Below are 17469 nucleotides of genomic sequence, written 5' to 3'. Positions count from 1 at the left end.
AGGGGCCCAGGAAGGCAAATGTGGCCATCACATGGCTGGCCTGAAGTGGGGGAACCAAAAAGCTCAGGTGTTTGAGTGACAGGGGTGAAGCTGGTGTTGCTGGAGCACAGCGTCTTCTGTTTGTTGCCTTCCCTTTTTTCGGAAGATCTTGAAAAAAACGTGCAAGAATAAAGTGGAAGATTCCTTTGTTCCTTCCCTTGACTTCTGAGGGTGGAATGCCCCCAGCAGTGCTTTGATTATTACCCACCCTTCTGCCCTGAGGCATCCTTGGTCCCAACCCAGTCCCATTGCGTCTACTGAAACTGTCAATCAAGGTGGGAGTGGAGGGGGGAAAAGAATTATATTGGAACATGATAAGGGCTGGACACATTGTTGTTGAATTAATGAGTGACTGGTGACTGAAAACAAAATAGTGTCAAACTAGATGGGGCTGACAATAAGTGCCAACCCAGTTCAGACAAAGGGCTCTTCCTCTGTGATTCGGTTCACCAGCATTGCTTTCCCAGCTACCTCTTGTGTTGTGCTGAGTCCTGAGAACAGAAATGTGAATGGGCCGCATTCCTGTTCACAAGGAGGCCCAATCTCTGGGATGGAGGCAGATGTGTGTTTACTTTCCCAGAATTCACTGAGGATGGCTCTAAAAACAGAATAACCAGGACGCTTGGGAAGCTCTCAAGAAAGCAATATACATTCCATGCCCTGGGAAGGAATGGGGTAAGGCAATGTAGGGAATGTGGGGACTTGCAGTCAGAGGAAATAAAACAGAAATGTCCTGTGGCTGGACATGGGGAATGTGTCAGGGATGGTAGTGTACACTGAAAAGTTGGGGTGTGGACAGTTCCAAAGGTACTGGTCTTTCCTTAGTCTGATCTCGTCATATGTGGACAGTGGGATATTGAAACAAAACAACTGGCAAATATTAAAAGAGACTGACATTATCATTATTTTTTGCTATCCCCATTACCAAATTTATATAAGACTTTCCATTTTATATCAAGCTATACACAAATGGTCTTGGAAGTAGTAATATGAGATCGGGGCGATCAAAGACCGGTTGGTAAACAGAGTCTGAAAAGGACAAGAGAAAGAAGCGTCCTCAGAAGCAAATGTTTGCACCAAAGGGGACAATGCCGTGTATGCAAAAGTGCCCCTCGTGGGCAGCCCGGGTGGCTCAGCGGTTTAGCGCCACCTTCGGCCCAGGGTGTGATCCTGGAGACCCAGGATCGAGTCCCACGCTGGGCTCCCTGCATGGAGCCTGCTTCTCCCTCTGCCTGTGTCTCTGCCTCTGTGTGTGTCTCTCTCTCATGAATAAATAAATAAAATCTTAAAAAAAATGTCCCTTGTGTAATTAAAGAGCATTCACATTGTGATCAGTATATTTAGTGTCATGTGGAGGAGGGGTAGTAACCTACAATCTGAAAGGATTTCTTTCAAGACGCTGTTTCTAAAATATAACTGAAAAGACATGCTTCCCTTATTTAAGAAATTTACTTAACTTGAACCTCCTGTTTCCTTAAATTTTGATGTAAATAGTACATTACTTTCCTCTTTGCTGTGATTTATTTTATGTGGATTATAAAAGAAAGGATATCATGCTTCTACTATTCTTTCCCCTGCCTGCAGACTTTGCTAAAGTGGCCATAATTCGTACTTGAGTCCCAGTGCTGCATGTTTTATTTTAGCAAATATACAACTGTATGAGCTTCAGCATCAGAACATTTTGTATGTAATCATTAAAACACCAAATCGCTGTCTGGAGCCAAGGATCATTATTTTTCCATTTATTCAAATCCTGGCACTCAAAATGATTCAACGTGATTCTCAGTCCTGGGATTATCTTGCTTGCAAGTCAATATTCAGTAGAAAACTTCCCATAGGCAAAGACAAAGCCAGAGTGTTTAAGACAGTTTCGTCTGGAGAATGCATGAGTCACACTTTTGCATCCATCACAGCATTAACCAAATGTGTGGCACGCTGCCCCCCCGACTCAGCTTAGCTATACCACACAAGTCACTCAGTCCCTGAATATTGCTACTGATATATCATGATCTCCCAATGCTTGGGGGATACAAACACCAGCAATTTTATGTCTCCCCTACTTGTACCAATGCCTCTTTTCCTTCCGAGATAGTGAGATAGTTCGTAGGGTGATCTGTTTCAATGAAAGATCCAAAAAAGGGTTGGAGCAGGTAATGAAGTGATAATGGCTTATATTTTTTTCAGAACTAGTGCCATAGACATAATTTTGGAAAAGCATAAAGAATCTGTAAGCGGAATGAATATGTAAGTAAATATATATACATAAAAAATAACTCCTCACAACATGATCCTCATAGAGAAACCATAGAACACAAAATGGCAAAAGTAAAATTTTAAGAAGCCGAAGGGAAGAGGAAGGAAAAACAATGTGCGTACCCAAATGGGCAATTAGAATGTCAGTTAACTTTTCAAAAGCAATATTAGAAGAGCAATAGAACAAAATAAATTATACATACATAAAATATCTTTTTATAATGAAAGAATAAAGATATTTTCAGATAAACAAAAACCTCATTGATGGTTTTTCTTTGTTCCTTCTCTTTTATTAGCAGACTTACACCAAAGGGAATTCTAAATGATGTATTTTGGGAGGATATTTCAGATGGGATGTTGAATTTGCAAGAAGGAATGAAAAACAAAGGATGTTGTACATATGCAATAAAACCCAAAGAACAATGTCCTCATGCCCCTGAGAGTTCAGAGCTTGTGACTCTGGTTATGGATCTGGTGTGCCTTGAAGAGAGTAATTATCAACCCCTTACCAGGTGCTTCCAAGACATTAGAAAGTTATCAAGTAAGAGGAAGAGGGGCTGGACTGGAGGTCTCTGTGAGATTTGCAGCTTTAAAATTTTTAAATTTTTTTTTTTTTAATTTTTAAGGTCACCCCCCCCCCCCCCCCCCCCCGCCAATTGATGCCCTCAAGCCCACTAAAGAGACCTTTGTTTTAACTGTGAACTCTGTATGTGGCAGATGCTGTGGATGTCCTCTCAGATTCTCTTGACTCATAACATTAGGGTGCTCATTAGCTGTCTTCCGGGTAACAGCAGCTGTATTCTTTGCCAGAACTTTGTCTGGTGGCAGGAATCCACTCTGGTGGGAAATACAGAGAATGAAACCCTCTCAACTCCCAGTAATCATTCACCAATGGCTGACTGCTGCTCATCTATGAATGTGCCTCACTGCTGGAGGTGGGAAGGAGGACCCCAGTGGCCTGCTCTTCATTGACTCCCTGAATTTCCTGGCAAGATGAAGCTCCAGGTACCCACAGCAGTACCTCCTGCTTGAGTGTATACTCTATACTGGCCGCTTTGCCTTTCCAGTCTCAGCTGTCCACTCCTCTACTGATATTCCCTAGGATCGCACCTAAATGAGCTACCTGTACTGGCATATTTGTTCACCATTTGTCTCTTAAGAAAGATGAAGTGTCACAGGATCCAACTCTGTGGAAATACTGACACGATTAGGACTGTTGTAGAAGCCCTCCAGATCTCTGACGTAGCCTTAAGAAAAGATATTTAAGCCTCAAGTTTGTTGCTCCAGTGTGATCTGGGTTAGAATTCTACCCATACGGGTGCCTGGGTGGTGCAGTCAGGTAAGCATCCAACTCTTGGTTTCTGCTCAGGTTGTGATCTCAGGGCTGTGAGATCGAGCCCTGAGCCTGGCTCTGCAACTCAGTGCAGTCTGCTTGGGATTCTCTCTCTCTCTCTCTCTCCATCAACCCCCTCCCCATTGCTCTGTCTCTTCTTTGCTCTCAAATAAATATTAAAAAAAAAAAAAAAAAGGAAAAGAATTCTAGCCATAGGCTTTATAGCCCTTATTTTTTTTTCATATTGTTGTATTTCAACAGTAGCCTGGGGTCCCAAATTCTTGTCTACAGTAGGTATTTCATCTTGGGTGAGTAAGGTGAGAATTCAACTTATTCTTACTCATGGATACAGTATTTTTATTTTATTTTATTTATTTATTCATGAGAGACAAGGAGAGAAAGGCAGAGACACAGGCAGAGGGAGAAGCAGGCTCCATGCAGGGAGCCCGACATGGGACTTGATCCCAGGTTTCCAGGATCAGGCCCCGGGCAGAAGGCAGCGCTGAACCATGGAGCCACCCGGGCTGCCCCTGGATACAGTATTGAATTACCCAGTGTCGTGAGTTTACTATTTCAGATTTAACCAAGACAAATAGCTTACCACATATTCCCCTGTATGAAGGTATGTTTCACACAACAAATTTCTGTGCTAAATACTCAAGTCAAGGTCTGTGGGGAAAAAGAAAGCACTTGAAGTATTTCAAAAAGGAAATAATTTAAGTAAAGAGAAATAGAGGCTTATAAAAACTCTAAGAGAACTGGATTACTGAACATAGAAGAAGCTGCTAGCTTTTCAGAGATTAGGAGTCATAAATAGCAAACATTTTAAGACACCACTGCCAATTCCCTCAGTGGCATAACACTCACTGAAGAGTAGTTTGTAGGAAGTTGCTTGAAAACCACTGAAGCGGGAGAGTGATGCTCTTGTCTCATGGAGTCGAAGAATGGATCTTGTGGACAAAGAGTGAGTAAAGCAGTATCAGGGATACAGAGACAGCTCTCACGAGTGAAAGGGGATCCAACAGGGTTGCCAACGTGGGCCTCCACTGACAGTCTTGTATTTGGAACTGACCAGGGAGCTTGTGGCCTTATCATTCTTGTGATATCTGAGTTTGAGTAAGGACTGGTGATACCATTCTAATGGCTTCCTTTTGGGTCTGGTTATTCTTTGTTGTTCCCAGGTGACTGTCATAAAAAAAAAAAAAAAAAAAAAAAAAGTCTTCCCCACCCATACCTAGGGCAGGGTGGTGTGGTTTCTTCCCTTATCTCTGGTTTCCTTACATCTTAGCATTTGGGGGATTTTGTTTTGTGAGCCTGATTTCATGACCCCCTACCTGTCTCTTCCTACCTGAGCCTGCTTGTCCCTTACTCACCACTTTCACAACCTCATGTCTTCCTTCTGCCAAAAACCACATACCTGCCTTCCCCACAACCAGGCCCCTAATCCTGCCAGCATAATGATGGTGTCTGCCTCTTGAATGCCTTGCGAAGCTACTTGAGTTTCCTCCCAAGGGTGGAATGAATTTAAACTGTGGCCTTGCTGGTACATGAGCCCCGAAGAAATGTGGTTTTAAGGCGTCCACCTTCAGCCCAAGTAAGGGAGGCAGAAAAGGGGGTAAGGCTTATAAGAGATGCACACAGACTATCTATGACAACAAAATCATGGCATGGGATGATAACATTTGTGAGATTACATAAATACTACATAAGTAAATACAACAGAATTAAAAGACAACCATATTAATGGAAGTCTGAGGGACAGAATGAAAAAGTATTCTGAAGATAGTACAGTTTGGATATAATGGTACCAAATTAGCTACGCATGTTTTAATTTCTTAGAGAATGTGAAAATGTTCACAAGACAGCATGTAAACTAAACACGACCAGAGGGAGAAGTGAAGTGATAATGAAAACATGAATACAAAGACAAAAAGAGAGAGTCATGGAACATGTAAGACAAGTTGGAAGTACCGAAGAAGTTGACAAATTGAAATTGAAATGCGCACATAATCATTTTAAGTCTCAGAGGATTAAATGCTCCATTCAAAACTATGAAGATTGCCAAGTTAGATAGCACAAGAACAACAACCACAGAAATGGAATTCAATTACACGTTTTGTTTTTATTTTTTTTTAGAAAAGACATCTAAAATATAAGCATACAAAAAGACTGAAAATGAAATGATAGAAAGATATATTTTATGCAAATACTACCCCACACAATGTAAATGATGATTTTGATTATTATACTTGAGCTCCATAGCTCAGATTTGCTTCTTTATTCAAAAAAGAAGTGTAGGCAAAATACTCTTGGACAGCTGATGGTATCATTTTTTTTTTTTTTTTTTTGCTCCTCCACTTTCCAGAAGGTCACATTTGCATAATAGTTCAGATTGCCTGTTCATCCAATAAAGGGCAATTTCAGGGCAGGTGGATTTCTACATACTTGATATAGAGAATCTGAGAACATCTTAGAAAAATATTATCTAGGCAGATTTATGTAGCCACTACAAAATGGCAGCAATATTTATTACTTACACTATAATGGGCACATCATATGACTGGTAATTCCTGGAGCCACTGTAATACGATAACTTTAGTAGGTGCTTCCTTCATGCCATAAAGCACAGAGGCAAACAGCGTAAGAAGAATTAAAATAGGGTCATATGTATTTAGAGATTCTTTGAATTAATCATCAGAGAAAACCATTGGCTAATTATGTGCCCTCTATGACTGTGTTTCTATTAATGAAGGTCAGGTTAAGCCCAGAATGTATGTCACGTATATGGTATGAAGAGAGATAAGAGGCTTTTTGTTCTCTCCTTGTCTTGGCAGAGCTAAAATCAATCCAATCATTGGGATCAGAATATTAAATATTATGTTATAAAGAATAACCATAGAGCTAGATGCATTCAGCAAACATTTATTGAATTGCTCCCTGCAGACACAGTGCTAGGCACTACGGACATACACATGAATAAATCATGGCTGTGGGCCTCAGGACCTCTAAATGCTCTGTAGACACGTGTATGGCTTGGTCTGTCACTTCCTCTAGACAGAGCACTTTGGATTCTGCTCAAGTGCCATCCTTTTGGGACCACCCTCCTCCCCAACCACTGCGGGCACTCCCAGTTCTTTTTACCCTTCCCCAGAGCATTTACATCTTCTCAAATATTATGCGATTGTTAACTTAATGACCATCTTCTGGAAAAATATAACCTCCATGAAAACAAGGACTTTGCTATGACAATTGTTTATCTTGTGTCTAAATTATTATCAAAACACAATGAGTGGCCAGTAATATGTATCAAATAATTAAATGATGCAGAAATTTAAAAACATAACCAGAACATAAAGGGATAAATACTATTTAAAAAAAAAACAACAAACTATTGTCACAGATGATTGACATCAAACACGGAGTCAGAGAAAAGAAGATGGAACATAGTCAGAGATACAGTTCAGTGGGAATGACATTTTCAGCCCATGCAGAAAGAGTAAAGTTTTGATTACGTTGATAGAACAGTGACATCGAATGTGGTTTCTAATGTGGTTTGCATGAGGGCATCTATATTTTCATTTGAAGCTTTCACATTAACTTTGTTATGTGTTTAGGATAAAATGAGCAAAGACTGAGTGGAAGGCTTGTGAGTTGGACCTTCACTTTGTCAATCAGCAAACGCACATCAAGCAGCTATTCCTTAACAGCCCTAAGCTACACACAGAAACACTAGGAGTGATAAGTTACCATCCTTAGTTTACACTGAAGTTTCTCATAGTCCGGTTGTAGATCTGTCAAGTCTCACTATCATTGTAGCACGTGACTTCATTAAGATTTTTGAGAATAGGAAGCAGATGCATTACAAAGGATGTGCCGTATGATGGCTTCACTCTGCATTTCTTATTTCTCTTTCCTAACAGAACTCTAATGCTTCCCACATATCCATCCCTGTTTCCTATAGCCCATGTGACTTAGGATTTGATCCCATTTCCAGAATGGGTCTTGTTGTTATAATAAACATTGCATCCTTTGTATTATAATTTGAGCCAAATATGAGAGGAGCGAGGTTTCGGAGGCTTCTGGGTTAGTTCCCACTTTTCTGAAAGAGCATCCATCCTTCTCTCACTGGATATGAGGAGCAATGTGTCCCCATTTGCAACTAGCAGCAAAAATATGATTTCAGTGACGGTATAATTTATCATCTGTCATTTCTGAGACAACAGGAGATCTGTTCATGATTATCTTGTGGAAAAGGTACAAACTGAATCTTTCCCAGCAAACCAGGTTGTGTGGTCATTCTATTATAATTCTAGGAATCAAGCTTAGGAGGAAGCAGACACTCAAGGCAGCACATCAAAGACAGAGAAAGAAGCTGAGATCATAGCTGTGTTAAGGAGCTACTTGGACTTCCTGTTGTGAATGTCTCAAATTGCTTTACTGATTGGGCTTCTTGAGTCCAGTCTGTTGCTTGCAATTGAGAGCATCTTAAATCAAAGATTCAGTAGCTTTTTTTTTTTTTTTTGGTTATTTATTGACATCTTTTAGTCATATGAGGGGCGTAAACTATTGTGGAATTAAGAGATGGAACTAGAACAATGATAGAGAAGATGTAGGTCCAGGAATGGACCAAGATCAAACCTGTAATTTGATCTGACTTCAAAGATAAGTGCAGGAAATAATCTGGATTAGCATGTGGTTGAATATATGGTTCTGCTGAGAAGTGGTTTTCATTCTAGCAGCACCTTAAAGACACACTCCTCCCTCTCGCAAAGGGATAAGAGCCTGTACCAAGAGTCTAGGTAATTCATTTTTGCTTCCTGTTGCAACACTATGTAGTTGAGGGCCTTGGACCAGCTGTGTTCTCTGTGCCTTCTGTTCCTTGTAACAGTACTCATCATTTCCTTTTTCTCCTATCTTTCTGCTTTGCATCAAAGGAAGGGCCATGGCTTGCATCTTCCAAATAATTTAATTGCTAAACCTATTTTAAATTTGTAAGACACACACACACCTCTTTATATAGGAGGCTTTCTATGAATAATTGTCAAACTGTTCATTATCTCCCTCATCTCTATGCTGCGGCCTGGCCTTTTTGTCCACAAAGTGCTTTAACCACCATTGTCTTAATTATTGGGATTATCAAATCCACTCCTTTTTGGGGTATTGGAAGGAGGGTAGAAGGGGTGGCTTGGGATTTGGAATTGTGTAGCGTCATCTGCGTTGGTGGGTTTGGGGGGCACAGAGAGAGACAGTGCTGTATAGCCAAGTGAGAAATAAGTTGTATGAGATCAAATAGTATTCTTCCAAATCATCAAGATCAAAGGGTGAGAATCAAAGCTATAGTCTCTAAACATAGAAATACCCAATAATAAGGGACCGGGTTCTATTTCAATAACAATAAAAAATGCCAGATTTGTTTCTGAAGAAGTGACATGTGATATATATGACCACAGCATACATATGTGACCATGGTGTGAATGTGGTCAAAGGCCAGAGAAAGGAGGGGTCACAGGTGATGCAATAACATAGGAAAGATAGAGATTATCACCAGCCTTCAGAATAAAGAGGTGAGCAGCCTGCCCAAAGTCACATAACCATTATGTAGAAGAACCGGATACGCTCACACCTTTCGCAAATGCCAAGTCCTGTTGTCTTCCTAGGCTTCAGCCATACTTTTTCTTTCCCGTAAAATTTGTTTACCACCAGCCAGATTCATATCTCAGTAAGAAAGAAAAAATCAGCAGTGTTGCCCTAGAGTAATGAGCATTAACAATTAGAATATTATCCAAGCAGGTCATAAACAATCACTGCTGAGACATTAGAAGGCAGGAGTGTTATCATTAAAGAAGATGACCAAGCAATGGCCCGTAAACATCTCCAATGATCCAAAACCACAGTCCTCCAGTACCTGGTACTACATTGAGTTGCAAGATTTTATATCTAAAATTGTCTCTTAGAAGAAGAGTTATTGAAGACTTTCTCAGCCATTAAATCCATTGACTCTATGAAGTAATTAGTTCCCCCATAGAAATAGCCTATCTGAACTACATAGCATGCATTTTATGAATAAATGAGAATGTGACAGTTAATTTTGCAAATTTTCTATGCTACCACATTCAAGGCATGCTCCTACAACCTTTGGTCTGTCAATATCTGTTACGTTCATCTGGATTGGAGTATTGTAATTCTCTCTAATATAATTGACAAGGTTGCTGTTGTTATAAATTGTAAGGGGTGAAATAAGTGGATATGGTCATTTATTTTTGAACAGGACATCAATGTTTAAAGTGGAAAGGACTTTAATCATTTTCTTCTTCTTCAGTTAGGACAGTTTCTCAAATTAGAGGAAGTTATGTAATTTTATGGTTGGAGGAAAAAAGTAAGAAATAAAATCTCTCTATGATGGCAAACATTTTAATTGACATCCTTTGCATATGTGGTCTCTTGGGTCCAGGTCACCCATAATTAATCAAATAAGATTGCTCACCATTAGCCTCTGCTTATCTTGGCTCCTCCCAGATGAATTATTTGATGTTTTTCTTCCCTAGGATTATCTTTATCTAATTACTGAGCCAGACCACCAGGGTCTGGGGCTTGGAATCAGGCTGGCTTGTTATTTCCATGCTTTTCAAGTACCCATGGTAAGTACAGGGGGCATCACTGAGCCTACAGGGTCACAGCATTCAACAGTCATCCTTTCCTTGACCCAGTGATCTTGACTCCATCCACAGAAATAGGCTTCTGGATACATTGTTCTAAAAATTTCTCAAGTTCTCCACTGGAAATGTAGCTCCCATAACCCAACTCACTCAAATGTCCCTACCAGTGTCTGATGTCCATATTGCTGTACACATGACATAGAGTTTGTTTCTCACTCATGGACAGCCCGCTTTAGAGTGACTGCCCAGGACAGTCACTGGACAGGGTTATTATGTACATTTCAGATTACCACCATTTTGGATAATCTTTCTTACTGCCCCTACCAGATGGGCCCTCCTTAGATACTAATAAAAGGGTATTCAATATAATTATTATGACATTTTGGTCATCATTAAAGTCCCCAAAGTGAAATAAGGTACTGTTATGACTAATTAATTTAAGTATTTATTATTCCTCATATGTAAACATGACTAATAGTAAACATTTCTTAACATATTATAAGAATTAAATGAAATGGGCAGCCCGGGTGCTCAGCGGTTTAGCACTGACTTTGGCCCTGGATGTGATCCTGGGGACCCAGGATCGAGTCCCATGTCAGGCTCCCTGTGTGGAGCCTGCTTCTCTCTGCCTGTGTCTCTGCTTCTCTCTTTCTCTCTCTCATGAATAAATAAATAAAATCTTAAAAAAAAAAATTAAATGAAATGTACCTGTAAAGGACAGATTATTATTACAATCCTCAGTCATCATCATTGTCAACACATTTAAAATTTTAGTAGAGTTGGATATACTATGCTACAGATTCTTAGTGCAAGACGCGATTCTGATCCATATGGTATTTACTGTCTGATTAAATACAAGCTATTTATATACCAAGACAATCATTAACAATGTACGAAAACTTAGACCACAAAATTGGTAGTGTCATGCTTTATCCATTTGAAAAGTGAATGTCAGGATAAACCTTCAGGTGCTTTTGTTTTTTTCTGTAATATGATTTACTTCCCCCAAACCATTATCCAGCTTAACCTAATTTTCCATCCTTCTTATCAGCTTGTGTTGCGGATTGTCTCAGAATGCTTTCACTCAAGTCTTCTCTTGAAGCACCCGTTTAGAGAACCATGTCTCTGTTCTAAGGGTAATTAAGCTCTGTGAGGCAGGAGACCAGTCCATTTCTTGTCTTTTTTATCAATGCATACAGAGTGCTGTGGGTAGTACATAAGTTAACACTTAGGAAAAGAGAGTAGGAAATGAGGAAGGAAGGAAGCTTTCTCCGTGGCCCTTCTCTTGAGGCTCTGTTCTCAGTATACCTTACTGACATATTTCTCTCGAATCTTGCTGTATACAAGAAGAAATAATTCCTCATAAGCATATTGACCTATTTTCTGCACCACCCTCCACCTTATGACCAGCAGGGGATCTATTTTATTTTGTCTTTAGTTGCTGCTAACCCCTTGCCTGAGTAATGACTTTCTCCTCTCTTCTCTGATCATTACACTGAAGATTTCTCTGATTCTGTTTTCGTTCCTGGATACTTTTGGTATATTTATTGATTCTGTAGTTTGCTACTCAGGGGTCTATCCTGCCCTCATTCAGACACCTAGTGCTTTTGGAAACTGGGATTTGAAATAATATGCCAGCTCAAACTTGCCCAGGAAGGCAGTGCAGAGTGTCTAATATTTACCACCCTGTCCTTCTCCCTTTATATTAGTGAATAAGATCATCGGAGGCTAGGGTTACTTATTCTTACCGCAGATATGGAATTTCAAAACCCTTCAAAACTGCAGATTATGACCACATCATTTTAAATAGTTGTATTATATTCCCTATTTTAATCAATCCCTATTGTTGGCATTTTTAGGCCTGTACTAGCTCTATTTAAATAAAAAACTTTAGCAGTGCCTTGGTGGCTCAGTCAGTTAAGTGTCTGATTCTCGATTTCAGCTCAGGTCATGATCTCAAGATTCTGAGATTGAGCCCTGCATCTTGATCTGCACTCAGCAGGGAGTCTGCTTGGGGATTTTTCACTCCCTCTGCCCTCCACCTTCCAACCCTGCCCTGTGTGCATTCTCTCCCTTTCTAAAATAAGGAAATAAATTTTAAAATAAATAAATACTTTACATGTGAAATCATGACAATAGTATGTGACCGATTTTCCCCAAATTTAGGATTATCCTTTCAGGACACAGTAATGAAAGTGGGTTCAGTAAGACAGAGGCATATAATTTTTAAAGTTTCTGTTGAAATATTGCCACATTTATTGCTCCTTCATATGCTGTTATAGCGATATATGAGCTCATCAGCTCAATTCTATCTGTTCTTGGATTGGGCACTGCTATTTCTTTTTAAAATTCAGTCATTTGTGTTATAGCATTGGGGAAATAAAAAGTCACTCTTTATAAAAGGCATACTGGAGAAGAGAAATCATTGGCCTCATTTATTTATACAATAAATACTAGTGGGCACTTACAATGTGTTATTGTTCTAAGTACTGAAGATACAGAAGAAATAAAACAAGTGTGGTCCTCAATCTCTTTGAACTTTAATGGACCGTAATCTATTAAAAAATGAAAAGCATGTTGGTATTTTGGGTGAGTTTAAAGAATTTTGTAAAACAATTTTTTTTTTCCCTTGAGCAGATCGAATTCCAAACATACAAATAGAGATCCCATCTTATACTGAGAAGAGTTGTTTGTTTTGTTTTGTTTTGTTTTAAATTGACAGAAGCCTGGACAATTGATGGTCATCATTTTAATGGCTTCTGCAAAGCCAACCTCCTTTTCTGCTTTTTTGTTGTTGTTGTTGGTCAAGTCAAGGGCAGCTGAGCTGAGCAATCAGACAGGTGGCTCCTCTGCTTCTTTATGATGAGCACCAGTGAAGAAAACAATGCAGCTGGTGGTGTATTTCTTGTGCCAACTAACTCATCAGAGGAAACTAAAATTATTTCAATGAGCCAATTTGATTAAATGTGAAAGATTTTCTTCCCATAATGTAATGCGTTAAAATTAGAAACTCATTTTTTTTTGCCAACTCTTTAATTCAACCTTTTGTTTCCCAGGCCAAACCCAAGAGGAGGAAAATATTAGGGGCAGAAAATATAATGCAAATGGTGGCTAAAATAGTCTTTGCTGTGCACAACCGCAGAATAGAACCCTTCATTTTAAGGTAAGATTCTTAGTGTAGCCCTTATGTCCATCAATGTCTTTTCCCACCACCAAGGTGTCTACGTAATTGTTAAAAAACATTGGAGTGCATGGTTCCTCCAATGGTTACTATCCTTATTAACCAATGATGATCTTTTCAGATTGAAAGGAAAAAAAAAAAAAGTATCAAATCCCTACTAACCCTGTATATCGGTCAGACATTTGGCTTAAAATTTTTTTGTCGTTTTATTTAATCCATAAGAACCCAGTAAACCAGGCATCGCACTGACCAAATGTATTTCTCATTTATATTTGCTTTTTGTTCCTGGTTTCTCATTTACAACTCCTAAAATCCTTGGAATTTCCTGTGATAAGAGCAATAAAGGTGTCTTTTGTTATTAATGAGATGACTTTGGGAAAGCCCTTAGGTAACCTCAGAGTGGGGGCTGGTGTCAGGACAACCAAGCCTGTGATTAGAGGATTGACACTTTCAATCCCAACCCCCACCCCCACCCCTACCTCTATGAAGGGGAGAGGAGTGGGAGATGGAGTTCAATCTCTACTGATTAGTGATTTGATCAAACATGATTATATGATGAAGCCTCCATAAAAAACCAAAAGGACTAGGATTGGTGAGCTTTCAGGTTGGTGAACAAGCGGAGATTTGGGGACGATGGTAGGCTCTGAGAGAGCATTGAAGCTCCATGTCCTTTCCCCATGCCTTGTCCTGTGTGTCACTTCTATCTGGCTGTTTTTGAGTTATATCCGGTGATCTAGTAAGTATAATATTTTTTTGAGTTCTGTGAGTCGCTCTAGCAAATTAATCAACCCCCAGGAGTGAGTCATGGGAACCTCTGTTTTATAGCCAGTTGGTCAGAAGTACAGTTAACTACCTTGTCTTGCGACTGGTGGCTGGAGGGAGAGTTGGGGGGAAGGGGGTAGTTTTGTAGAATCAAACCCTTAACTTATGAAATCTGATGCTGTCTCTGGCTAGATGGCATCAGCATTCAGTTGAATTGAGCTGAATTGTAGGACACCTCAAGTTGCATTGCTTGTTGAAGTTATAGGGAAACCCCCACCCCCATTCCAATACATGTGATGGAACTGTTGACCAGAGCACCTTATTTAGGCACTATTCTTTTCATTTTGTGAATCAAGAAACTGAGATTCACAGAGGTTAGGTAATTTACCCAAGGTAAGTCCTAATAAGTAATGGAGGCTAGAAGGAAAGCCCCAGGGGCTTCTTGACTCCAAGACCATGCAGTTCCATACAGGGCACCCCCTTCATGCTAGAGGAGGGGCAAAGGGTTTTGTGACTATGCAAGTGGACATAAAACGGACAAAGCAGACAGGCTTACATGACTTAAAATAGTTCAGATTTTGTGTTTGTGGCTGTGGGGTCCATTCCTAATATCCTAGTGATTGTCTGACTAATGATCTCCTCAGCATCTTGAGATGGACGAGGTCACTCCCAGGAAATATACAACCCTGTAATGAAAGGGAAAATGATGTAGCAAATCCTTTATGACTTTTTCCTCCCACAAAAAGGGGACAACAAGCCTCAGGTTAATGTCATATAAATATTCAATGATAAATACGGCTTCTTTGTTCTTGTTTATCACCTTGTAATTTCACCTTCAAATTATTATCCTATCAAAGTATGTTATACTATATTTATGGTCCGTTATAACATATTACAATTATTGATTAATGTTTCTGACCTTATTTTTTTGTGTGTGAAGTTTTTGATGATGAAAAGCATGCTTTGTGTTTGTATTCCCTTTGCCTGACATAATGCATGGTCCAAATAAGCTGTTAACAATTTCCTATAGAACTGTTTTCTTTTAGAGAACTTACTCCTCTCTCTATCTATGTATCTTTCCGTTGTCTACCTATCTCCATAATAGATAGCTGTGGTTATATCAGTTTATATCCCACATATATAACCTCAGAGATTATGATTGTAATGAAATAAAAAGGCATGCTTACTTGGGTTTATGTCCTAATTTCCTCATTGATTAAGTGAAAGTGGACACAGCTCAGTATTCCTCAAAACCAGCTTTTCTTAGCTAAAAAATACCCACATTAGCAAACTCATAAGTAATTAGAAGTCTAAATGATATTGCAGGTGAATGTATTTTAAAAGTTCACCCTAGCTATTTTTTTCCACTGAGTAGTTCCAAATGCAAGTGATTCCGAATCACTTGCGGGAGCTTTTAAAATAGGAACATACCTGACTCCAGGAAACCTGAATTTCAGAGAGTGTGTTCCAGCAGTTTGAAATCTTACCAAGTTACTCTGTTTTGAAGACCCAAGTAAGAACTCTGCTAATCCAAGGTGAGTGTTAGGAAAAGGGCCTTGAATGAATGATACTCTTATTCAGCTCATCAAGCAGTAGACTGAGAAAAATACTGGTTGCCTTTAACGAGGCAATCTTCTATGTATTCTGTGAATATATTAGTCAACAAGTGGATTTTTATGTAGAAGAATTCCATTTGAAACATACTTTAAGATAAATAGTGTATTATTAGGATAAAGTGTATTTAGATTTTCTGAGAAGAGTACAACACATTGTTTTAGAAGTTGGCCTTCCTTCAGGACCCATTCCCAAAAGTCAAGCACTCTTAAATTTCATCCAAGGATTGTGGGTTTTTACTTGGCCTCTTTTCATAATTCCTATAAATATTATTTCCTATGAGGAAGGATTGACTCTATTATTATCCTTCAAATTTGATTAAAACTACAGTGAAAATAAGTAAGCGTGGCACATAATCCAGAAAGTGGGTGTGTCTTACTGACCTATAATGTTTTCTGATTTCTGGGTATTTCAAATACCTACCAACTGTGTCTCCCTCAAAGAAGATGATCACAGATCAGAGAAGAGAGGCTCTCATTATTTGTGCAGGCATATGTGATAATTTAGTAAATCTTGAAATTTTAAGATTAGCAACAATAAAAATTGTTATAGACCTTTGTGGAGACATTTCAAAGAAAGAGAACTGCCTCATGCTTTTGTTAAAATCAGAGGGGAGATTATACCTGTTCAGCCAAATTCTTGGTTTGACACAGAATACAAGTAGGTCAGACCCTTAAAATAGTACTCCATTAGAAGAAAAGCTGGTAATTAAAGGCTGAAATGTATGATTCTGTAAAAGAGGTTTATGTACTTTGCTTGAATCCTGAGCAGACTGTGAACCTCTTGGGAACAAAGACTTGGACTCACTCACCCTTGTGTCCCTTTCACCCAAGATGGAGTGTCATGCAGAATCAACCCCTAGTAATATCTGTTAACTAGATGCAGGAGTAGAAAAATATAATTCAGATGGTGTGACCTAGTTTCAGGAAAACTTACATATTAAAAATTATGATATAAATGCCTTTGCAGGTTGATTACTTCCATTTGGCAGAAGGTTGTAGCAATGAAAAGGATTTATTTGACTTTTATATCTAGACCAATCCAATAATGCTAAATATTGCCAATCTATATGGATTCTGAGGCTACCTTTCTTTCAGCCTCAGGGCAGGGGTGACCCCTGTAAGTTAATTTTAGAGTACATAAAACTGATAGCAACTCAAGAAACAGAATAGGTCTCCACAAAATGCATGTCTTCTTCAATTTCATAGAATATTATTGATTTTTTTTTTTTTACATTGCTGGTAAACCACAGAAATTCTAAAAGTATCATGGAATCTGAATAAGCCCCATTCACACTTCCTAATACTAAATCCGTCCAAAGGTTGACTATTCCATAATAGCTTGAAATAGCAAGTCTTCTCCTGGCTGATTTTTCATCTTTTTTTTTGTGTTTGGAAAACATATTTATTTATTAGATTTTTCAGGGTGGTAAATTTGGACAATCTTATTTTAAAGTTCTTCTTGTTTGAAATCTCAGAAGCATTAAATACTGCTGAATATTCCTACATTATTGAAACATTTTTTCCCTGATTTTAGTAACATCACATATGCTTGGTTTTCACCACCTGCTCTGACTGCTTATTTTTCTCTAATGTACTTTAAATGTTACAGTTCTTGAAGGTTTTGTGTTG

Source organism: Vulpes vulpes, chromosome 13 (assembly GCF_048418805.1).
Source record: "Vulpes vulpes isolate BD-2025 chromosome 13, VulVul3, whole genome shotgun sequence".
NCBI classification, from domain to species: domain Eukaryota; kingdom Metazoa; phylum Chordata; class Mammalia; order Carnivora; family Canidae; genus Vulpes; species Vulpes vulpes.
This window is presented reverse-complemented; position numbering follows the sequence as displayed.